At 39.0% G+C, this 21,057-nt stretch overlaps 35 non-coding genes across 35 annotated transcripts; all 35 read left to right on the plus strand.

The window, feature by feature from the left end:
- Positions 1 to 45: 45 nt before the first annotated feature.
- On the plus strand, positions 46 to 118 carry trnam-cau. The gene has a single exon. It is a non-coding gene; the product is annotated as a tRNA-Met (tRNA).
- Positions 119 to 389: 271 nt separating this feature from the next.
- trnam-cau lies at positions 390 to 462 on the plus strand. Its single transcript has one exon. It is a non-coding gene; the product is annotated as a tRNA-Met (tRNA).
- A 275-nt stretch (positions 463 to 737) lies between these two features.
- trnam-cau lies at positions 738 to 810 on the plus strand. The gene has a single exon. It is a non-coding gene; the product is annotated as a tRNA-Met (tRNA).
- Positions 811 to 2,124: 1,314 nt separating this feature from the next.
- Positions 2,125 to 2,197, plus strand: trnam-cau. Its single transcript has one exon. It is a non-coding gene; the product is annotated as a tRNA-Met (tRNA).
- A 614-nt stretch (positions 2,198 to 2,811) lies between these two features.
- Positions 2,812 to 2,884, plus strand: trnam-cau. The gene has a single exon. It is a non-coding gene; the product is annotated as a tRNA-Met (tRNA).
- Positions 2,885 to 3,148: 264 nt separating this feature from the next.
- Positions 3,149 to 3,221, plus strand: trnam-cau. Its single transcript has one exon. It is a non-coding gene; the product is annotated as a tRNA-Met (tRNA).
- Positions 3,222 to 4,874: 1,653 nt separating this feature from the next.
- On the plus strand, positions 4,875 to 4,947 carry trnam-cau. Its single transcript has one exon. It is a non-coding gene; the product is annotated as a tRNA-Met (tRNA).
- A 279-nt stretch (positions 4,948 to 5,226) lies between these two features.
- Positions 5,227 to 5,299, plus strand: trnam-cau. Its single transcript has one exon. It is a non-coding gene; the product is annotated as a tRNA-Met (tRNA).
- Positions 5,300 to 5,574: 275 nt separating this feature from the next.
- On the plus strand, positions 5,575 to 5,647 carry trnam-cau. The gene has a single exon. It is a non-coding gene; the product is annotated as a tRNA-Met (tRNA).
- A 278-nt stretch (positions 5,648 to 5,925) lies between these two features.
- On the plus strand, positions 5,926 to 5,998 carry trnam-cau. Its single transcript has one exon. It is a non-coding gene; the product is annotated as a tRNA-Met (tRNA).
- Positions 5,999 to 6,276: 278 nt separating this feature from the next.
- Positions 6,277 to 6,349, plus strand: trnam-cau. The gene has a single exon. It is a non-coding gene; the product is annotated as a tRNA-Met (tRNA).
- A 262-nt stretch (positions 6,350 to 6,611) lies between these two features.
- On the plus strand, positions 6,612 to 6,684 carry trnam-cau. Its single transcript has one exon. It is a non-coding gene; the product is annotated as a tRNA-Met (tRNA).
- A 964-nt stretch (positions 6,685 to 7,648) lies between these two features.
- On the plus strand, positions 7,649 to 7,721 carry trnam-cau. Its single transcript has one exon. It is a non-coding gene; the product is annotated as a tRNA-Met (tRNA).
- Positions 7,722 to 7,997: 276 nt separating this feature from the next.
- On the plus strand, positions 7,998 to 8,070 carry trnam-cau. Its single transcript has one exon. It is a non-coding gene; the product is annotated as a tRNA-Met (tRNA).
- Positions 8,071 to 8,333: 263 nt separating this feature from the next.
- Positions 8,334 to 8,406, plus strand: trnam-cau. The gene has a single exon. It is a non-coding gene; the product is annotated as a tRNA-Met (tRNA).
- Positions 8,407 to 8,677: 271 nt separating this feature from the next.
- Positions 8,678 to 8,750, plus strand: trnam-cau. Its single transcript has one exon. It is a non-coding gene; the product is annotated as a tRNA-Met (tRNA).
- Positions 8,751 to 9,376: 626 nt separating this feature from the next.
- trnam-cau lies at positions 9,377 to 9,449 on the plus strand. Its single transcript has one exon. It is a non-coding gene; the product is annotated as a tRNA-Met (tRNA).
- A 620-nt stretch (positions 9,450 to 10,069) lies between these two features.
- trnam-cau lies at positions 10,070 to 10,142 on the plus strand. Its single transcript has one exon. It is a non-coding gene; the product is annotated as a tRNA-Met (tRNA).
- A 975-nt stretch (positions 10,143 to 11,117) lies between these two features.
- On the plus strand, positions 11,118 to 11,190 carry trnam-cau. The gene has a single exon. It is a non-coding gene; the product is annotated as a tRNA-Met (tRNA).
- Positions 11,191 to 11,473: 283 nt separating this feature from the next.
- Positions 11,474 to 11,546, plus strand: trnam-cau. The gene has a single exon. It is a non-coding gene; the product is annotated as a tRNA-Met (tRNA).
- A 277-nt stretch (positions 11,547 to 11,823) lies between these two features.
- trnam-cau lies at positions 11,824 to 11,896 on the plus strand. The gene has a single exon. It is a non-coding gene; the product is annotated as a tRNA-Met (tRNA).
- Positions 11,897 to 12,459: 563 nt separating this feature from the next.
- On the plus strand, positions 12,460 to 12,532 carry trnam-cau. Its single transcript has one exon. It is a non-coding gene; the product is annotated as a tRNA-Met (tRNA).
- A 263-nt stretch (positions 12,533 to 12,795) lies between these two features.
- On the plus strand, positions 12,796 to 12,868 carry trnam-cau. The gene has a single exon. It is a non-coding gene; the product is annotated as a tRNA-Met (tRNA).
- Positions 12,869 to 13,490: 622 nt separating this feature from the next.
- Positions 13,491 to 13,563, plus strand: trnam-cau. Its single transcript has one exon. It is a non-coding gene; the product is annotated as a tRNA-Met (tRNA).
- Positions 13,564 to 13,840: 277 nt separating this feature from the next.
- trnam-cau lies at positions 13,841 to 13,913 on the plus strand. The gene has a single exon. It is a non-coding gene; the product is annotated as a tRNA-Met (tRNA).
- Positions 13,914 to 14,172: 259 nt separating this feature from the next.
- trnam-cau lies at positions 14,173 to 14,245 on the plus strand. Its single transcript has one exon. It is a non-coding gene; the product is annotated as a tRNA-Met (tRNA).
- Positions 14,246 to 14,517: 272 nt separating this feature from the next.
- trnam-cau lies at positions 14,518 to 14,590 on the plus strand. The gene has a single exon. It is a non-coding gene; the product is annotated as a tRNA-Met (tRNA).
- Positions 14,591 to 14,865: 275 nt separating this feature from the next.
- trnam-cau lies at positions 14,866 to 14,938 on the plus strand. Its single transcript has one exon. It is a non-coding gene; the product is annotated as a tRNA-Met (tRNA).
- A 271-nt stretch (positions 14,939 to 15,209) lies between these two features.
- Positions 15,210 to 15,282, plus strand: trnam-cau. Its single transcript has one exon. It is a non-coding gene; the product is annotated as a tRNA-Met (tRNA).
- Positions 15,283 to 15,899: 617 nt separating this feature from the next.
- Positions 15,900 to 15,972, plus strand: trnam-cau. Its single transcript has one exon. It is a non-coding gene; the product is annotated as a tRNA-Met (tRNA).
- A 971-nt stretch (positions 15,973 to 16,943) lies between these two features.
- On the plus strand, positions 16,944 to 17,016 carry trnam-cau. Its single transcript has one exon. It is a non-coding gene; the product is annotated as a tRNA-Met (tRNA).
- Positions 17,017 to 17,297: 281 nt separating this feature from the next.
- On the plus strand, positions 17,298 to 17,370 carry trnam-cau. The gene has a single exon. It is a non-coding gene; the product is annotated as a tRNA-Met (tRNA).
- A 621-nt stretch (positions 17,371 to 17,991) lies between these two features.
- trnam-cau lies at positions 17,992 to 18,064 on the plus strand. Its single transcript has one exon. It is a non-coding gene; the product is annotated as a tRNA-Met (tRNA).
- Positions 18,065 to 19,398: 1,334 nt separating this feature from the next.
- On the plus strand, positions 19,399 to 19,471 carry trnam-cau. The gene has a single exon. It is a non-coding gene; the product is annotated as a tRNA-Met (tRNA).
- A 979-nt stretch (positions 19,472 to 20,450) lies between these two features.
- On the plus strand, positions 20,451 to 20,523 carry trnam-cau. The gene has a single exon. It is a non-coding gene; the product is annotated as a tRNA-Met (tRNA).
- Positions 20,524 to 21,057: the final 534 nt, after the last annotated feature.

Here is a 21,057-nt window from a genome sequence, read left to right on the forward strand (position 1 = left end):
GGAATCGATATTTTTTTCTTCATTTTGGATATTTTTGCAAGAAGGGCCTCGTTAGCGCAGTAGGTAGCGCGTCAGTCTCATAATCTGAAGGTCGTGAGTTCGATCCTCACACGGGGCAGCAAACCTTTCAAAAAGACAGTGTTGGCTGAAAATGAATTCACTGTTGTTTTGGACTTTCACACAATACATACTTTTGTCAAGGTGGATACCACATCGTAAGGTCCATATCGATATGTATTACTTTAGAATGAAATCAATCTTTTTTCTCAGGGGTTGTCGAATTTCAGACCATACATACATTTTGGCACGGTGGTTTCAACATCACTGTAAAAATCTGACGTTCGGGAATCGATATTTTTTTCTTCATTTTGGATATTTTTGCAAGAAGGGCCTCGTTAGCGCAGTAGGTAGCGCGTCAGTCTCATAATCTGAAGGTCGTGAGTTCGATCCTCACACGGGGCAGCAAACCTTTCAAAAAGACAGTGTTGCTTGGCTGAAAATGAATTCACTGTTGTTTTGGACTTTCACACAATACATACTTTTGTCAAGGTGGATACCACATCGTAAGGTCCATATCGATATGTATTACTTTAGAATGAAATCAATCTTTTTTCTCAGGGGTTGTCGAATTTCAGACCATACATACATTTTGGCACGGTGGTTTCAACATCACTGTAAAAATCTGACGTTCGGGAATCGATATTTTTTTCTTCATTTTGGATATTTTTACAAGAAGGGCCTCGTTAGCGCAGTAGGTAGCGCGTCAGTCTCATAATCTGAAGGTCGTGAGTTCGATCCTCACACGGGGCAGCAAAGCTTTTAAAAAGACAGTGTTGGCTGAAGGTGAAAATGAATTCACTGTGTTTTGGACTTTCACACAATACATACTTTTGTCAAGGTGGATACCACATCGTAAGGTCCATATCGATATGTATTACTTTAGAATGAAATCAATCTTTTTTTCTCAGGAGTTGTCGAATTTCAGACCATACATACATTTTGGCACGGTGGTTTCAACATCACTGTAAAAATCTGACGTTCGGGAATCGATATTTTTTTCTTCATTTTGGATGTTTTTGCAAGAAGGGCCTTGTTAGCGCAGTAGGTAGCGCGTCAGTCTCATAATCTGAAGGTCGTGAGTTCAATCCTCACACGGGGCAGCAAACCTTTCAAAAAGACAGTGTTGGCTGAAAATGAATTCACTGTTGTTTTGGACTTTCACACAATACATACTTTTGTCAAGGTGGATACCACATCGTAAGGTCCATATCGATATGTATTACTTTAGAATGAAATCAATCTTTTTTCTCAGGGTTGTCGAATTTCAGACGATACATACATTTTGGCACGGTGGTTTCAACATCACTGTCAAAATCTGAAGTTCGGTATCGATATTTTTTTTCTTCTTTTTGGATATTTTTACAAGAAGGGCCTTGTTAGCGCAGTAGGTAGCGCGTCAGTCTCATAATCTGAAGGTCGTGAGTTCGATCCTCACACGGGGCAGCAAAGCTTTTAAAAAGACAGTGTTGGCTGAAGGTGAAAATGAATACACTGTCGTTTTGGACTTTCACACAATACATACTTTTGTCAAGGTGGATACCACACATCGTAAGGTCCATATCGATATGTATTACTTTAGAATGAAATCAATCTTTTTTCTCAGGGGTTGTCGAATTTCAGACCAGACATACATTTTGGCACGGTGGTTTCAACATCACTGTCAAAATCTGAAGTCGGTATCGATATTTTTTTCTTCATTTTGGATATTTTTGCAAGAATGGCCTCGTTAGCGCAGTAGGTAGCGCGTTAGTCTCATAATCCTAAGGTCGTGAGTTCGATCCACACACGGGGCAGCAAACCTTTCAAAAAGACAGTGTTGGCTGAAAAGGAATTCACTGTTGTTTTGGACTTTCACACAATACATACTTTTGTCAAGGTGGATACCACATCGTAAGGTCCATATCGATATGTATTACTTTAGAATGAAATCAATCTTTTTTCTCAGGGGTTGTCGAATTTCAGACGATACATACATTTTGGCACGGTGGTTTCAACATCACTGTCAAAATCTGAAGTTCGGTATCGATATTTTTTTTCTTCATTTTGGATATTTTTACAAGAAGGGCCTCGTTAGCGCAGTAGGTAGCGTGTCAGTCTCATAATCTGAAGGTCGTGAGTTCGATCCTCACACGGGGCAGCAAACCTTTTAAAAAGACAGTGTTGGCTGAAGGTGAAAATGAATACACTGTCGTTTTGGACTTTCACACAATACATACTTTTGTCAAGGTGGATACCACATCGTAAGGTCCATATCGATATGTATTACTTTAGAATGAAATCAATCTTTTTTTCTCAGGGGTTGTCGAATTTCAGACCATACATACATTTTGGCACGGTGGTTTCAACATCACTGTCAAAATATGAAGTCGGTATCGATATATATATATATTTTTTTTGATATTTTTGCAAGAGTGGCCTCGTTAGCTCAGTAGGTAGTGCGTTAGTCTCATAATCCTAAAGTCGTGAGTTCGATCCACACACGGGGCAGCAAACCTTTCAAAAAGACAGTGTTGGCTGAATTCACTGTTGTTTTGGACTTTCACACAATACATACTTTTGTCAAGGTGGATACCACATCGTAAGGTCCATATCGATATGTATTACTTTAGAATGAAATCAATCTTTTTTCTCAGGGGTTGTCGAATTTCAGACGATACATACATTTTGGCACGGTGGTTTTAACATCACTGTAAAAATCTGCCGTTCGGGAATCTATATTTTTTTCTTCATTTTGGATAGTTTACAAGAAGGGCCTCGTTAGCGCAGTAGGTAGCGCGTCAGTCTCATAATCTGAAGGTTGTGAGTTCGATCCTCACACGGGGCAGCAAAACTTTCAAAAAGACAGTGTTGACTCAAGATGAAGTGAAAATGAATTCACTGTTATTTTGTACTTTTGTCAAGGTGGATACCACATCGTAAGGTCCATATCGATATTTATTACTTTAGAATGAAATCAATCTTTTTTCTCAGGAGTTGTCGAATTTCAGACCAGACATACATTTTGGCACGGTGGTTGTAACATCACTGTAAAAATCTGCCGTTCGGGAATCTATATTTTTTTCTTCATTTTGGATATTTTGCAAGAAGGGCCTCGTTAGCGCAGTAGGTAGCGCGTCAGTCTCATAATCTGAAGGTCGTGAGTTCGATCCTCACACGGGGCAGCAAACCTTTCAAAAAGACAGTGTTGGCTGAAAATGAATTCACTGTTGTTTTGGACTTTCACACAATACATACTTTTGTCAAGGTGGATACCACATCGTAAGGTCCATATCGATATGTATTACTTTAGAATGAAATCAATCTTTTTTCTCAGGGGTTGTCGAATTTCAGACCATACATACATTTTGGCACGGTGGTTTCAACATCACTGTCAAAATCTGAAGTTCGGTATCGATATTTTTTTTCTTCTTTTTGGATATTTTTACAAGAAGGGCCTTGTTAGCGCAGTAGGTAGCGTGTCAGTCTCATAATCTGAAGGTCGTGAGTTCGATCCTCACACGGGGCAGCAAACCTTTTAAAAAGACAGTGTTGGCTGAAGGTGAAAATGAATACACTGTCGTTTTGGACTTTCACACAATACATACTTTTGTCAAGGTGGATACCACATCGTAAGGTCCATATCGATATGTATTACTTTAGAATGAAATCAATCTTTTTTCTCAGGGGTTGTCGAATTTCAGACCATACATACATTTTGGCACGGTGGTTTCAACATCACTGTCAAAATCTGAAGTCGGTATCGATATTTTTTTCTTCATTTTGGATATTTTTGCAAGAATGGCCTCGTTAGCGCAGTAGGTAGCGCGTTAGTCTCATAATCTGAAGGTCGTGAGTTCGATCCTCACACGGGGCAGCAAACCTTTCAAAAAGACAGTGTTGGCTGAAAATGAATTCACTGTTGTTTTGGACTTTCACACAATACATACTTTTGTCAAGGTGGATACCACATCGTAAGGTCCATATCGATATGTATTACTTTAGAATGAAATCAATCTTTTTTCTTTAGGGGTTGTCGAATTTCAGACGATACATACATTTTGGCACGGTGGTTTCAACATCACTGTAAAAATCTGACGTTCGGTATCGATATTTTTTTCCTTCATTTTGGATATTTTTTCAAGAAGGGCCTCGTTAGTGCAGTAGGTAGCGCGTCAGTCTCATAATCTGAAGGTCGTGAGTTCGATCCTCACACGGGGCAGCAAACCTTTTAAAAAGACAGTGTTGGCTGAAGGTGAAAATGAATACACTGTCGTTTTGGACTTTCACACAATACATACTTTTGTCAAGGTGGATACCACATCGTAAGGTCCATATCGATATGTATTACTTTAGAATGAAATCAATCTTTTTTTCTCAGGGGTTGTCGAATTTCAGACCATACATACATTTTGGCACGGTGGTTTCAACATCACTGTCAAAATCTGAAGTCGGTATCGATATTTTTTCTTCATTTTGGATATTTTTGCAAGAATGGCCTCGTTAGCGCAGTAGGTAGCGCGTTAGTCTCATAATCTAGTCGTGAGTTCGATCCACACACGGGGCAGCAAACCTTTCAAAAAGACAGTGTTGGCTGAAAAGGAATTCACTGTTGTTTTGGACTTTCACACAATACATACTTTTGTCAAGGTGGATACCACATCGTAAGGTCCATATCGATATGTATTACTTTAGAATGAAATCAATCTTTTTTCTCAGGGGTTGTCGAATTTCAGACGATACATACATTTTGGCACGGTGGTTTCAACATCACTGTAAAAATCTGCCGTTCGGGAATCTATATTTTTTTCTTCATTTTGGATATTTTTACAAGAAGGGCCTCGTTAGCGCAGTAGGTAGCGCGTCAGTCTCATAATCTGAAGGTCGTGAGTTCGATCCTCACACGGGGCAGCAAACCTTTCAAAAAGACAGTGTTGGCTCAAGAAAGTGAAAATGAATTCACTGTTATTTTGACTTTCACACAATACATACTTTTGTCAAGGTGGATACCACATCGTAAGGTCCATATCGATATGTATTACTTTAGAATGAAATCAATCTTTTTTCTCAGGGGTTGTCGAATTTCAGACCAGACATACATTTTGGCACGGTGGTTTCAACATCACTGTAAAAATCTGACGTTCGGGAATCTATATTTTTTTCTTCATTTTGGATATTTTTACAAGAAGGGCCTCGTTAGCGCAGTAGGTAGCGCGTCAGTCTCATAATCTGAAGGTCGTGAGTTCGATCCTCACACGGGGCAGCAAACCTTTCAAAAAGACAGTGTTGGCTGAAGGTGAAAATGAATTCACTGTTGTTTTGGACTTTCACACAATACATACTTTTGTCAAGGTGGATACCACATCGTAAGGTCCATATCGATATGTATTACTTTAGAATGAAATCAATCTTTTTTCTCAGGGTTGTCGAATTTCAGACCATACATACATTTTGGCACGGTGGTTTCAACATCACTGTCAAAATCTGAAGTTCGGTATCGATATTTTTTTTCTTCATTTTGGATATTTTTACAAGAAGGCCTTGTTAGCGCAGTAGGTAGCGTGTCAGTCTCATAATCTGAAGGTCGTGAGTTCGATCCTCACACAGGGCAGCAAACCTTTTAAAAAGACAGTGTTGGCTGAAGGTGAAAATGAATACATTGTCGTTTTGGACTTTCACACAATACATACTTTTGTCAAGGTGGATACCACATCGTAAGGTCCATATCGATATGTATTACTTTAGAATGAAATCAATCTTTTTTTCTCAGGGGTTGTCGAATTTCAGACCAGACATACATTTTGGCACGGTGGTTTCAACATCACTGTAAAAATCTGACGTTCGGGAATCTATATTTTTTTCTTCATTTTGGATATTTTTACAAGAAGGGCCTCGTTAGCGCAGTAGGTAGCGCGTCAGTCTCATAATCTGAAGGTCGTGAGTTCGATCCTCACACGGGGCAGCAAACCTTTCAAAAAGACAGTGTTGGCTGATGAAGTGAAAATGAATTCACTGTTGTTTTGGACTTTCACACAATACATACTTTTGTCAAGGTGGATACCACATCGTAAGGTCCATATCGATATGTATTACTTTAGAATGAAATCAATCTTTTTTCTCAGGAGTTGTCGAATTTCAGACCAGACATACATTTTGGCACGGTGGTTTTAACATCACTGTAAAAATCTGCCGTTCGGGAATCGATATTTTTTTCTTCATTTTGGATATTTTACAAGAAGGGCCTCGTTAGCGCAGTAGGTAGCGCGTCAGTCTCATAATCTGAAGGTCGTGAGTTCGATCCTCACACGGGGCAGCAAAACTTTCAAAAAGACAGTGTTGGCTCAAGATGAAGTGAAAATGAATTCACTGTTATTTTGTACTTTTGTCAAGGTGGATACCACATCGTAAGGTCCATATCGATATTTATTACTTTAGAATGAAATCAATCTTTTTTCTCAGGAGTTGTCAAATTTCAGACCAGACATACATTTTGGCACGGTGGTTTCAACATCACTGTAAAAATCTGCCGTTCGGGAATATATTTTTTTCTTCATTTTGGATATTTTGCAAGAAGGGCCTCGTTAGCGCAGTAGGTAGCGCGTCAGTCTCATAATCTGAAGGTCGTGAGTTCGATCCTCACACGGGGCAGCAAACCTTTCAAAAAGACAGTGTTGGCTGAAAATGAATTCACTGTTGTTTTGGACTTTCACACAATACATACTTTTGTCAAGGTGGATACCACATCGTAAGGTCCATATCGATATGTATTACTTTAGAATGAAATCAATCTTTTTTCTCAGGGTTGTCGAATTTCAGACCATACATACATTTTGGCACGGTGGTTTCAACATCACTGTAAAAATCTGAAGTCGGTATCGATATTTTGTTTTCTTCTTTTTGGATATTTTTACAAGAAGGGCCTCGTTAGCGCAGTAGGTAGCGTGTCAGTCTCATAATCTGAAGGTCGTGAGTTCGATCCTCACACAGGGCAGCAAACCTTTTAAAAAGACAGTGTTGGCTGAAGGTGAAAATGAATACATTGTCGTTTTGGACTTTCACACAATACATACTTTTGTCAAGGTGGATACCACATCGTAAGGTCCATATCGATATGTATTACTTTAGAATGAAATCAATCTTTTTTTCTCAGGGGTTGTCGAATTTCAGACCATACATACATTTTGGCACGGTGGTTTCAACATCACTGTCAAAATCTGAAGTCGGTATCGATATTTTTTTCTTCATTTTGGATATTTTTGCAAGAATGGCCTCGTTAGCGCAGTAGGTAGCGCGTTAGTCTCATAATCCTAAGGTCGTGAGTTCGATCCTCACACGGGGCAGCAAACCTTTCAAAAAGACAGTGTTGGCTGAAAAGGAATTCACTGTTGTTTTGGACTTTCACACAATACATACTTTTGTCAAGGTGGATACCACATCGTAAGGTCCATATCGATATGTATTACTTTAGAATGAAATCAATCTTTTTTCTCAGGGGTTGTCGAATTTCAGACGATACATACATTTTGGCACGGTGGTTTCAACATCACTGTAAAAATCTGAAGTTCGGTATCGATATTTTTTTTTCTTCTTTTTGGATATTTTTACAAGAAGGGCCTCGTTAGCGCAGTAGGTAGCGCGTCAGTCTCATAATCTGAAGGTCGTGAGTTCGATCCTCACACGGGGCAGCAAACCTTTTAAAAAGACAGTGTTGGCTGAAGGTGAAAATGAATACACTGTCGTTTTGGACTTTCACACAATACATACTTTTGTCAAGGTGGATACCACATCGTAAGGTCCATATCGATATGTATTACTTTAGAATGAAATCAATCTTTTTTCTCAGGGGTTGTCGAATTTCAGACCATACATACATTTTGGCACGGTGGTTTCAACATCACTGTAAAAATCTGCCGTTCGGGAATCTATATTTTTTTCTTCATTTTGGATATTTTACAAGAAGGGCCTCGTTAGCGCAGTAGGTAGCGCGTCAGTCTCATAATCTGAAGGTTGTGAGTTCGATCCTCACACGGGGCAGCAAAACTTTCAAAAAGACAGTGTTGGCTCAAGATGAAGTGAAAATGAATTCACTATTATTTTGTACTTTTGTCAAGGTGGATACCACATCGTAAGGTCCATATCGATATTTATTACTTTAGAATGAAATCAATCTTTTTTCTCAGGAGTTGTCGAATTTCAGACCATACATACATTTTGGCACGGTGGTTTAACATCACTGTAAAAATCTGCCGTTCGGGAATCTATATTTTTTTCTTCATTTTGGATATTTTGCAAGAAGGGCCTCGTTAGCGCAGTAGGTAGCGCGTCAGTCTCATAATCTGAAGGTCGTGAGTTCGATCCTCACACGGGGCAGCAAACCTTTCAAAAAGACAGTGTTGGCTGAAAATGAATTCACTGTTGTTTTGGACTTTCACACAATACATACTTTTGTCAAGGTGGATACCACATCGTAAGGTCCATATCGATATGTATTACTTTAGAATGAAATCAATCTTTTTTCTCAGGGATTGTCGAATTTCAGACCATACATACATTTTGGCACGGTGGTTTCAACATCACTGTAAAAATCTGACGTTCGGTATCGATATTTTTTTTCTTCTTTTTGGATATTTTTACAAGAAGGGCCTCGTTAGCGCAGTAGGTAGCGCGTCAGTCTCATAATCTGAAGGTCGTGAGTTCGATCCTCACACGGGGCAGCAAACCTTTTAAAAAGACAGTGTTGGCTGAAGGTGAAAATGAATACACTGTCGTTTTGGACTTTCACACAATACATACTTTTGTCAAGGTGGATACCACATCGTAAGGTCCATATCGATATGTATTACTTTAGAATGAAATCAATCTTTTTTTCTCAGGGGTTGTCGAATTTCAGACCATACATACATTTTGGCACGGTGGTTTCAACATCACTGTAAAAATCTGAAGTTCGGTATCGATATTTTTTTCTTCATTTTGGATATTTTTGCAAGAATGGCCTCGTTAGCGCAGTAGGTAGCGCGTTAGTCTCATAATCTGAAGGTCGTGAGTTCGATCCTCACACGGGGCAGCAAACCTTTCAAAAAGACAGTGTTGGCTGAAAAGAAAATGAATTCACTGTTGTTTTGGACTTTCACACAATACATACTTTTGTCAAGGTGGATACCACATCGTAAGGTCCATATCGATATGTATTACTTTAGAATGAAATCAATCTTTTTTCTCAGGGGTTGTCGAATTTCAGACCATACATACATTTTGGCACGGTGGTTTCAACATCACTGTCAAAATCTGAAGTTCGGTATCGATATTTTTTTCCTTCATTTTGGATATTTTTACAAGAAGGGCCTCGTTAGCGCAGTAGGTAGCGCGTCAGTCTCATAATCTGAAGGTCGTGAGTTCGATCCTCACACGGGGCAGCAAACCTTTTAAAAAGACAGTGTTGGCTGAAGGTGAAAATGAATACACTGTCGTTTTGGACTTTCACACAATACATACTTTTGTCAAGGTGGATACCACATCGTAAGGTCCATATCGATATGTATTACTTTAGAATGAAATCAATCTTTTTTCTCAGGGGTTGTCGAATTTCAGACCATACATACATTTTGGCACGGTGGTTTCAACATCACTGTCAAAATCTGAAGTCGGTATCGATATATTTTTTTCTTCATTTTGGATATTTTTGCAAGAATGGCCTCGTTAGCGCAGTAGGTAGCGCGTTAGTCTCATAATCTGAAGGTCGTGAGTTCAATCCTCACACGGGGCAGCAAACCTTTCAAAAAGACAGTGTTGGCTGAAAATGAATTCACTGTTGTTTTGGACTTTCACACAATACATACTTTTGTCAAGGTGGATACCACATCGTAAGGTCCATATCGATATGTATTACTTTAGAATGAAATCAATCTTTTTTCTCAGGGGTTGTCGAATTTCAGACGATACATACATTTTGGCACGGTGGTTTTAACATCACTGTAAAAATCTGCCGTTCGGGAATCTATATTTTTTTCTTCATTTTGGATATTTTACAAGAAGGGCCTCGTTAGCGCAGTAGGTAGCGCGTCAGTCTCATAATCTGAAGGTCGTGAGTTCGATCCTCACACGGGGCAGCAAACCTTTCAAAAAGACAGTGTTGGCAAGATGAAGGTGAAAATGAATTCACTGTTGTTTTGGACTTTCACACAATACATACTTTTGTCAAGGTGGATACCACATCGTAAGGTCCATATCGATATGTATTACTTTAGAATGAAATCAATCTTTTTTCTCAGGAGTTGTCGAATTTCAGACCATACATACATTTTGGCACGGTGGTTTCAACATCACTGTAAAAATCTGAAGTTCGCTATCAATATTTTTTCTTCTTCTTTTTGGATATTTTTACAAGAAGGGCCTTGTTAGCGCAGTAGGTAGCGCGTCAGTCTCATAATCTGAAGGTTGTGAGTTCGATCCTCACACGGGGCAGCAAATCTTTTAAAAAGACAGTGTTGGCTGAAGGTGAAAATGAATACACTGTCGTTTTGGACTTTCACACAATACATACTTTTGTCAAGGTGGATACCACATCGTAAGGTCCATATCGATATGTATTACTTTAGAATGAAATCAATCTTTTTTTCTCAGGGGTTGTCGAATTTCAGACCATACATACATTTTGGCACGGTGGTTTCAACATCACTGTCAAAATCTGAAGTCGGTATCGATATTTTTTTCTTTATTTTGGATATTTTTGCAAGAATGGCCTCGTTAGCGCAGTAGGTAGCGCGTTAGTCTCATAATCCTAAGGTCGTGAGTTCGATCCACACACGGGGCAGCAAACCTTTCAAAAAGACAGTGTTGGCTGAAAAGGAATTCACTGTTGTTTTGGACTTTCACACAATACATACTTTTGTCAAGGTGGATACCACATCGTAAGGTCCATATCGATATGTATTACTTTAGAATGAAATCAATCTTTTTTCTCAGGGGTTGTCGAATTTCAGACGATACATACATTTTGGCACGGTGGTTTCAACATCACTGTAAAAATCTGCCGTTCGGGAATCGATATTTTTTTCTTCATTTTGGATATTTTTACAAGAAGGGCCTCGTTAGCGCAGTAGGTAGCGCGTCAGTCTCATAATCTGAAGGTCGTGAGTTCGATCCTCACACGGGGCAGCAAAGCTTTCAAAAAGACAGTGTTGGCTCAAGATGAAGTGAAAATGAATTCACTGTTATTTTGTACTTTCACACAATACATACTTTTGTCAAGGTGGATACCACATCGTAAGGTCCATATCGATATGTATTACTTTAGAATGAAATCAATCTTTTTTTCTCAGGGGTTGTCGAATTTCAGACCATACATACATTTTGGCACGGTGGTTTCAACATCACTGTAAAAATCTGACGTTCGGGAATCTATATTTTTTTCTTCATTTTGGATATTTTTGCAAGAAGGGCCTCGTTAGCGCAGTAGGTAGCGCGTCAGTCTCATAATCTGAAGGTCGTGAGTTCGATCCTCACACGGGGCAGCAAACCTTTCAAAAAGACAGTGTTGGCTGAAGGTGAAAATGAATTCACTGTCGTTTTGGACTTTCACACAATACATACTTTTGTCAAGGTGGATACCACATCGTAAGGTCCATATCGATATGTATTACTTTAGAATGAAATCAATCTTTTTTCTCAGGGGTTGTCGAATTTCAGACCATACATACATTTTGGCACGGTGGTTTCAACATCACTGTCAAAATCTGAAGTCGGTATCAATATTTTTTTTTCTTCTTTTTGGATATTTTTACAAGAAGGGCCTCGTTAGCGCAGTAGGTAGCGCGTCAGTCTCATAATCTGAAGGTCGTGAGTTCGATCCTCACACGGGGCAGCAAACCTTTCAAAAAGACAGTGTTGGCTGAAGGTGAAAATGAATACACTGTTGTTTTGGACTTTCACACAATACATACTTTTGTCAAGGTGGATACCACATCGTAAGGTCCATATCGATATGTATTACTTTAGAATGAAATCAATCTTTTTTCTCAGGGGTTGTCGAATTTCAGACATACATACATTTTGGCACGGTGGTTTTAACATCACTGTAAAAATCTGCCGTTCGGGAATCTATATTTTTTTCTTCATTTTGGATAGTTTACAAGAAGGGCCTCGTTAGCGCAGTAGGTGGCGCGTCAGTCTCATAATCTGAAGGTCGTGAGTTCGATCCTCACACGGGGCAGCAAAACTTTCAAAAAGACAGTGTTGGCTCAAGATGAAGTGAAAATGAATTCACTGTTATTTTGTACTTTTGTCAAGGTGGATACCACATCGTAAGGTCCATATCGATATTTATTACTTTAGAATGAATACATTTTGGCACGGTGGTTTTAACATCACTGTAAAAATCTGCCGTTGGATATTTTTTTCTTCATTTTGGATATTTTTACAAGAAGGGCCTCGTTAGCGCAGTAGGTAGCGCGTCAGTCTCATAATCTGAAGGTCGTGAGTTCGATCCTCACACGGGGCAGCAAAACTTTCAGACAGTGTTGGCTGAAGTGAAAAGATGAAGTGTTTTGAATTCACAATACATACTTTTGTCAAGGTGGATACCACATCGTAAGGTCCATATCGATATGTATTACTTTAGAATGAAATCAATCTTTTTTCTCAGGAGTTGTCGAATTTCAGACCAGACATACATTTTGGCACGGTGGTTTCAACATCACTGTAAAAATCTGACGTTCGGGAATCGATATTTTTTTCTTCATTTTGGATATTTTTGCAAGAAGGGCCTCGTTAGCGCAGTAGGTAGCGCGTCAGTCTCATAATCTGAAGGTCGTGAGTTCGATCCTCACACGGGGCAGCAAACCTTTCAAAAAGACAGTGTTGGCTGAAAATGAATTCACTGTTGTTTTGGACTTTCACACAATACATACTTTTGTCAAGGTGGATACCACATCGTAAGGTCCATATCGATATGTATTACTTTAGAATGAAATCAATCTTTTTTCTCAGGGGTTGTCGAATTTCAGACGATACATACATTTTGGCACGGTGGTTTCAACATCACTGTCAAAATCTGAAGTCGGTATCGATATTTTGTTTTCTTCTTTTTGGATATTTTTACAAGAAGGGCCTTGTTAGCGCAGTAGGTAGCGTGTCAGTCTCATAATCTGAAGGTCGTGAGTTCGATCCTCACACGGGGCAGCAAACCTTTTAAAAAGACAGTGTTGGCTGAAGGTGAAAATGAATACACTGTCGTTTTGGACTTTCACACAATACATACTTTTGTCAAGGTGGATACCACATCGTAAGGTCCATATCGATATGTATTACTTTAGAATGAAATCAATCTTTTTTTCTCAGGGGTTGTCGAATTTCAGACCATACATACATTTTGGCACGGTGGTTTCAACATCACTGTCAAAATCTGAAGTTCGGTATCGATATTTTTTTTCTTTATTTTGGATATTTTTGCAAGAATGGCCTCGTTAGCGCAGTAGGTAGCGCGTCAGTCTCATAATCTGAAGGTCGTGAGTTCGATCCTCACACGGGGCAGCAAACCTTTCAAAAAGACAGTGTTGGCTGAAGGTGAAAATGAATTCACTGTTGTTTTGGACTTTCACACAATACATACTTTTGTCAAGGTGGATACCACATCGTAAGGTCCATATCGATATGTATTACTTTAGAATGAAATCAATCTTTTTTCTCAGGGGTTGTCGAATTTCAGACGATACATACATTTTGGCACGGTGGTTTCAACATCACTGTAAAAATCTGCCGTTCGGGAATCGATATTTTTTTCTTCATTTTGGATATTTTTACAAGAAGGGCCTCGTTAGCGCAGTAGGTAGCGCGTCAGTCTCATAATCTGAAGGTTGTGAGTTCGATCCTCACACGGGGCAGCAAAACTTTCAAAAAGACAGTGTTGGCTCAAGATGAAGTGAAAATGAATTCACTGTTATTTTGTACTTTTGTCAAGGTGGATACCACATCGTAAGGTCCATATCGATATTTATTACTTTAGAATGAAATCAATCTTTCAGGAGTTGTCGAATTTCAGACGATACATACATTTTGGCACGGTGGTTGTAACATCACTGTAAAAATCTGCCGTTCGGGAATCTATATTTTTTTCTTCATTTTGGATATTTTGCAAGAAGGGCCTCGTTAGCGCAGTAGGTAGCGCGTCAGTCTCATAATCTGAAGGTCGTGAGTTCGATCCTCACACGGGGCAGCAAACCTTTCAAAAAGACAGTGTTGGCTGAAAATGAATTCACTGTTGTTTTGGACTTTCACACAATACATACTTTTGTCAAGGTGGATACCACATCGTAAGGTCCATATCGATATGTATTACTTTAGAATGAAATCAATCTTTTTTTCTCAGGGATTGTCGAATTTCAGACCATACATACATTTTGGCACGGTGGTTTCAACATCACTGTCAAAATCTGAAGTCGGTATCGATATTTTTTTTTCTTCTTTTTGGATATTTTTACAAGAAGGGCCTTGTTAGCGCAGTAGGTAGCGTGTCAGTCTCATAATCTGAAGGTCGTGAGTTCGATCCTCACACAGGGCAGCAAACCTTTTAAAAAGACAGTGTTGGCTGAAGGTGAAAATGAATACATTGTCGTTTTGGACTTTCACACAATACATACTTTTGTCAAGGTGGATACCACATCGTAAGGTCCATATCGATATGTATTACTTTAGAATGAAATCAATCTTTTTTCTCAGGGGTTGTCGAATTTCAGACCATACATACATTTTGGCACGGTGGTTTCAACATCACTGTAAAAATCTGAAGTCGGTATCGATATTTTTTTCTTCATTTTGGATATTTTTGCAAGAATGGCCTCGTTAGCGCAGTAGGTAGCGCGTCAGTCTCATAATCTGAAGGTCGTGAGTTCGATCCTCACACGGGGCAGCAAACCTTTCAAAAAGACAGTGTTGGCTGAAAAGGAATTCACTGTTGTTTTGGACTTTCACACAATACATACTTTTGTCAAGGTGGATACCACATCGTAAGGTCCATATCGATATGTATTACTTTAGAATGAAATCAATCTTTTTTCTCAGGGGTTGTCGAATTTCAGACGATACATACATTTTGGCACGGTGGTTTCAACATCACTGTAAAAATCTGAAGTTCGGTATCGATATTTTTTTTCTTCTTTTTGGATATTTTTACAAGAAGGGCCTCGTTAGCGCAGTAGGTAGCGCGTCAGTCTCATAATCTGAAGGTCGTGAGTTCGATCCTCACACGGGGCAGCAAACCTTTTAAAAAGACAGTGTTGGCTGAAGGTGAAAATGAATACACTGTCGTTTTGGACTTTCACACAATACATACTTTTGTCAAGGTGGATACCACATCGTAAGGTCCATATCGATATGTATTACTTTAGAATGAAATCAATCTTTTTTTCTCAGGGGTTGTCGAATTTCAGACCATACATACATTTTGGCACGGTGGTTTCAACATCACTGTCAAAATCTGAAGTCGGTATCGATATTTTTTTCTTCATTTTGGATATTTGCAAGAATGGCCTCGTTAGCGCAGTAGGTAGCGCGTTAGTCTCATAATCTAAGGTCGTGAGTTCGATCCACACACGGGGCAGCAAACCTTTCAAAAAGACAGTGTTGGCTGAAAAGGAATTCACTGTTGTTTTGGACTTTCACACAATACATACTTTTGTCAAGGTGGATACCACATCGTAAGGTCCATATCGATATGTATTACTTTAGAATGAAATCAATCTTTTTTCTCAGGGGTTGTCGAATTTCAGACGATACATACATTTTGGCACGGTGGTTTCAACATCACTGTAAAAATCTGCCGTTCGGGAATCTATATTTTTTTCTTCATTTTGGATATTTTTACAAGAAGGGCCTCGTTAGCGCAGTAGGTAGCGCGTCAGTCTCATAATCTGAAGGTCGTGAGTTCGATCCTCACACGGGGCAGCAAACCTTTCAAAAAGACAGTGTTGGCTCAAGAAAGTGAAAATGAATTCACTGTTGTTTTGGACTTTCACAATACATACTTTTGTCAAGGTGGATACCACATCGTAAGGTCCATATCGATATGTATTACTTTAGAATGAAATCAATCTTTTTTCTCAGGAGTTGTCGAATTTCAGACCATACATACATTTTGGCACGGTGGTTTCAACATCACTGTAAAAATCTGAAGTTCAGTATCAATATTTTTTCTTCTTCTTTTTGGATATTTTTACAAGAAGGGCCTTGTTAGCGCAGTAGGTAGCGTGTCAGTCTCATAATCTGAAGGTCGTGAGTTCGATCCTCACACGGGGCAGCAAACCTTTTAAAAAGACAGTGTTGGCTGAAGGTGAAAATGAATACACTGTCGTTTTGGACTTTCACACAATACATACTTTTGTCAAGGTGGATACCACATCGTAAGGTCCATATCGATATGTATTACTTTAGAATGAAATCAATCTTTTTTCTCAGGGGTTGTCGAATTTCAGACCATACATACATTTTGGCACGGTGGTTTCAACATCACTGTCAAAATCTGAAGTCGGTATCGATATTTTTTTCTTTATTTTGGATATTTTTGCAAGAATGGCCTCGTTAGCGCAGTAGGTAGCGCGTTAGTCTCATAATCCTAAGGTCGTGAGTTCGATCCACACACGGGGCAGCAAACCTTTCAAAAAGACAGTGTTGGCTGAAAATGAATTCACTGTTGTTTTGGACTTTCACACAATACATACTTTTGTCAAGGTGGATACCACATCGTAAGGTCCATATCGATATGTATTACTTTAGAATGAAATCAATCTTTTTTTCTCAGGGGTTGTCGAATTTCAGACGATACATACATTTTGGCACGGTGGTTTTAACATCACTGTAAAAATCTGCCGTTCGGGAATCTATATTTTTTTCTTCATTTTGGATATTTTACAAGAAGGGCCTCGTTAGCGCAGTAGGTAGCGCGTCAGTCTCATAATCTGAAGGTCGTGAGTTCGATCCTCACACGGGGCAGCAAAACTTTCAAAAAGACAGTTTTGGCTCAAGAAAGTGAAAATGAATTCACTGTTATTTTGTACTTTCACACAATACATACTTTTGTCAAGGTGGATACCACATCGTAAGGTCCATATCGATATGTATTACTTTAGAATGAAATCAATCTTTTTTTCTCAGGAGTTGTCGAATTTCAGACCATACATACATTTTGGCACGGTGGTTTCAACATCACTGTAAAAATCTGACGTTCGGTATCGATATTTTTTTTCTTCTTTTTGGATATTTTTTCAAGAAGGGCCTCGTTAGCGCAGTAGGTAGCGCGTCAGTCTCATAATCTGAAGGTCGTGAGTTCGATCCTCACACGGGGCAGCAAACCTTTTAAAAAGACAGTGTTGGCTGAAGGTGAAAATGAATACACTGTCGTTTTGGACTTTCACACAATACATACTTTTGTCAAGGTGGATACCACATCGTAAGGTCCATATCGATATGTATTACTTTAGAATGAAATCAATCTTTTTTTCTCAGGGGTTGTCGAATTTCAGACCATACATACATTTTGGCACGGTGGTTTCAACATCACTGTCAAAATCTGAAGTCGGTATCGATATTTTTTTTCTTCATTTTGGATATTTTTGCAAGAATGGCCTCGTTAGCGCAGTAGGTAGCGCGTTAGTCTCATAATCCTAAGGTCGTGAGTTCGATCCACACACGGGGCAGCAAACCTTTCAAAAAGACAGTGTTGGCTGAAAAGGAATTCACTGTTGTTTTGGACTTTCACACAATACATACTTTTGTCAAGGTGGATACCACATCGTAAGGTCCATATCGATATGTATTACTTTAGAATGAAATCAATCTTTTTTCTCAGGGGTTGTCGAATTTCAGACCATACATACATTTTGGCACGGTGGTTTCAACATCACTGTAAAAATCTGACGTTCGGTATCGATATTTTTTTCCTTCATTTTGGATATTTTTACAAGAAGGGCCTCGTTAGCGCAGTAGGTAGCGCGTCAGTCTCATAATCTGAAGGTCGTGAGTTCGATCCTCACACGGGGCAGCAAACCTTTCAAAAAGACAGTGTTGGCTGAAGGTGAAAATGAATTCACTGTTGTTTTGGACTTTCACACAATACATACTTTTGTCAAGGTGGATACCACATCGTAAGGTCCATATCGATATTTATTACTTTAGAATGAAATCAATCTTTTTTCTCAGGAGTTGTCGAATTTCAGACCAGACATACATTTTGGCACGGTGGTTGTAACATCACTGTAAAAATCTGCCGTTCGGGAATCTATATTTTTTTCTTCATTTTGGATATTTTACAAGAAGGGCCTCGTTAGCGCAGTAGGTAGTGCGTCAGTCTCATAATCTGAAGGTCGTGAGTTTGATCCTCACACGGGGCAGCAAACCTTTCAAAAAGACAGTGTTGGCTGAAGTGAAAATGAATTCACTGTTGTTTTGGACTTTCACACAATACATACTTTTGTCAAGGTGGATACCACATCGTAAGGTCCATATCGATATGTATTACTTTAGAATGAAATCAATCTTTTTGTCTCAGGGGTTGTCGAATTTCAGACGATACATACATTTTGGCAAGGTGGTTTCAACATCACTGTAAAAATCTGACGTTCGGGAATCAATATTTTTTTCTTCATTTTGGAAATTGCTGCAAGAAGGGCCTCGTTAGCACCGTAGGTAGCGCGTCAGTCTCATAATCTGAAGGTCATGAGTTCGATCCTCACACGGGGCAGCAAAGCTTTCAAAAAGACAGTGTTGGCTGAAGATGAAGTGAAAATGAATTCACTGTCGTTTTGGACTTTCAAACAATACATACTTTTGTCAAGGTGGATACCACATCGTAAGGTCCATATCGATATGTATTGCTTTAGAATGAAATCAATCTTTTTTCTCAGGGGTTGTCGAATTTCATATCAGACATACATTTTGGCACGGTGGTTTCAACATCACTGTAAAAATCTGACGTTCGGTATCGATATTTATTTTTCTTCTTTTTGGATATTTTTTACAAGAAGGGCCTTGTTAGCGCAGTAGGTAGCGCGTCAGTCTCATAATCTGAAAGTCGTGAGTTCGATCCTCACACGTGGCAGCAAATGTTTTAAAAAGACAGTGTTGGCTGAAGGTGAAAATGAATACACTGTCGTTTTGGACTTTCACACAATACATACTTTTGTCAAGGTGGATACCACATCGTAAGGTCCATATCGATATGTATTACTTTAGAATGAAATCAATCTTTTTTTCTCAGGGATTGTCGAATTTCATATCAGCCATACATTTTGGCACGGTGGTTTCAAAATCACTGTAAAAATCTGACGTTCGGGAATCGATATTTTTTTCTTTATTTTGGATATTTTTGCAAGAAGGGCCTCGTTAGCGCAGTAGGTAGCGCGTCAGTCTCATAATCTGAAGGTCGTGAGTTCGATCCTCACACGGGGCAGCAAACCTTTCAAAAAGACAGTGTTGGCTGAAAATGAATTCACTGTTGTTTTGGACTTTCACACAATACATACTTTTGTCAAGGTGGATACCACATCGTAAGGTCCATATCGATATGTATTACTTTAGAATGAAATCAATCTTTTTTTCTCAGGAGTTGTCGAATTTCAGACCATACATACATTTTGGCACGGTGGTTTCAACATCACTGTCAAAATCTGACGTTCGGTAGTGATATTTTTTTCTTCATTTTGGATATTTTGGCAAAAAGGGCCTCGTTAGCGCAGTAGGTAGCACGTCAGTCTCATAATCTGAAGGTCATGAGTTCGATCCTCACATGGGGCAGCAAAGCTTTCAAAAAGACAGTGTTGGCTGAAGATGAAGTGAAAATGAATTCACTGTCGTTTTGTACTTTCAAACAATACATACTTTTGTCAAGGTGGATACCACATCGTAAGGTCCATATCGATATGTATTGCTTTAGAATGAAATCAATCTTTTTTTCTCAGGGGTTGTCGAATTTCATATCAGACATACATTTTGGCACGGTGGTTTCAACATCACTGTAAAAATCTGACGTTCGGTATCGATATTTATTTTTCTTCTTTTTGGATATTTTTACAAGAAGGGCCTTGTTAGCGCAGTAGGTAGCGCGTCAGTCTCATAATCTGAAAGTCGTGAGTTCGATCCTCACACGGGGCAGCAAATCTTTTAAAAAGACAGTGTTGGCTGAAGGTGAAAATGAATACACTGTCGTTTTGGACTTTCACACAATACATACTTTTGTCAAGGTGGATACCACATCGTAAGGTCCATATCGATATGTATTACTTTAGAATGAAATCAATCTTTTTTTCTCAGGGATTGTCGAATTTCATACCATCCATACATTTTGGCACGGTGGTTTCAAAATCACTGTAAAAATCTGACGTTCGGGAATCGATATTTTTTTCTTTATTTTGGATATTTTTGCAAGAAGGGCCTCGTTAGCGCAGTAGGTAGCGCGTCAGTCTCATAATCTGAAGGTCGTGAGTTCGATCCTCACACGGGGCAGCAAACCTTTCAAAAAGACAGTGTTGGCTGAAAATGAATTCACTGTTGTTTTGGACTTTCACACAATACATACTTTTGTCAAGGTGGATACCACATCGTAAGGTCCATATCGATATGTATTACTTTAGAATGAAATCAATCTTTTTTTCTCAGGGGTTGTCGAATTTCAGACCATACATACATTTTGGCACGGTGGTTTCAACATCACTGTCAAAATCTGACGTTCGGTAGTGATATTTTTTTCTTCATTTTGGATATTTTGGCAAGAAGGGCCTCGTTAGCGCAGTAGGTAGCGCGTCAGTCTCATAATCTGAAGGTCATGAGTTTGATCCTCACATGGGGCAGCAAAGCTTTCAAAAAGACAGTGTTGGCTGAAGATGAAGTGAAAATGAATTCACTGTCGTTTTGGACTTTCACACAATACATACTTTTGTCAAGGTGGATACCACATCGTAAGGTCCATATCGATATGTATTACTTTAGAATGAAATCAATCTTTTTTTCTCAGGGGTTGTCGAATTTCAGACCATACAT

This window comes from Oncorhynchus gorbuscha, unplaced genomic scaffold, assembly GCF_021184085.1.
Source record: "Oncorhynchus gorbuscha isolate QuinsamMale2020 ecotype Even-year unplaced genomic scaffold, OgorEven_v1.0 Un_scaffold_1096, whole genome shotgun sequence".
Lineage (NCBI taxonomy): Eukaryota > Metazoa > Chordata > Actinopteri > Salmoniformes > Salmonidae > Oncorhynchus > Oncorhynchus gorbuscha.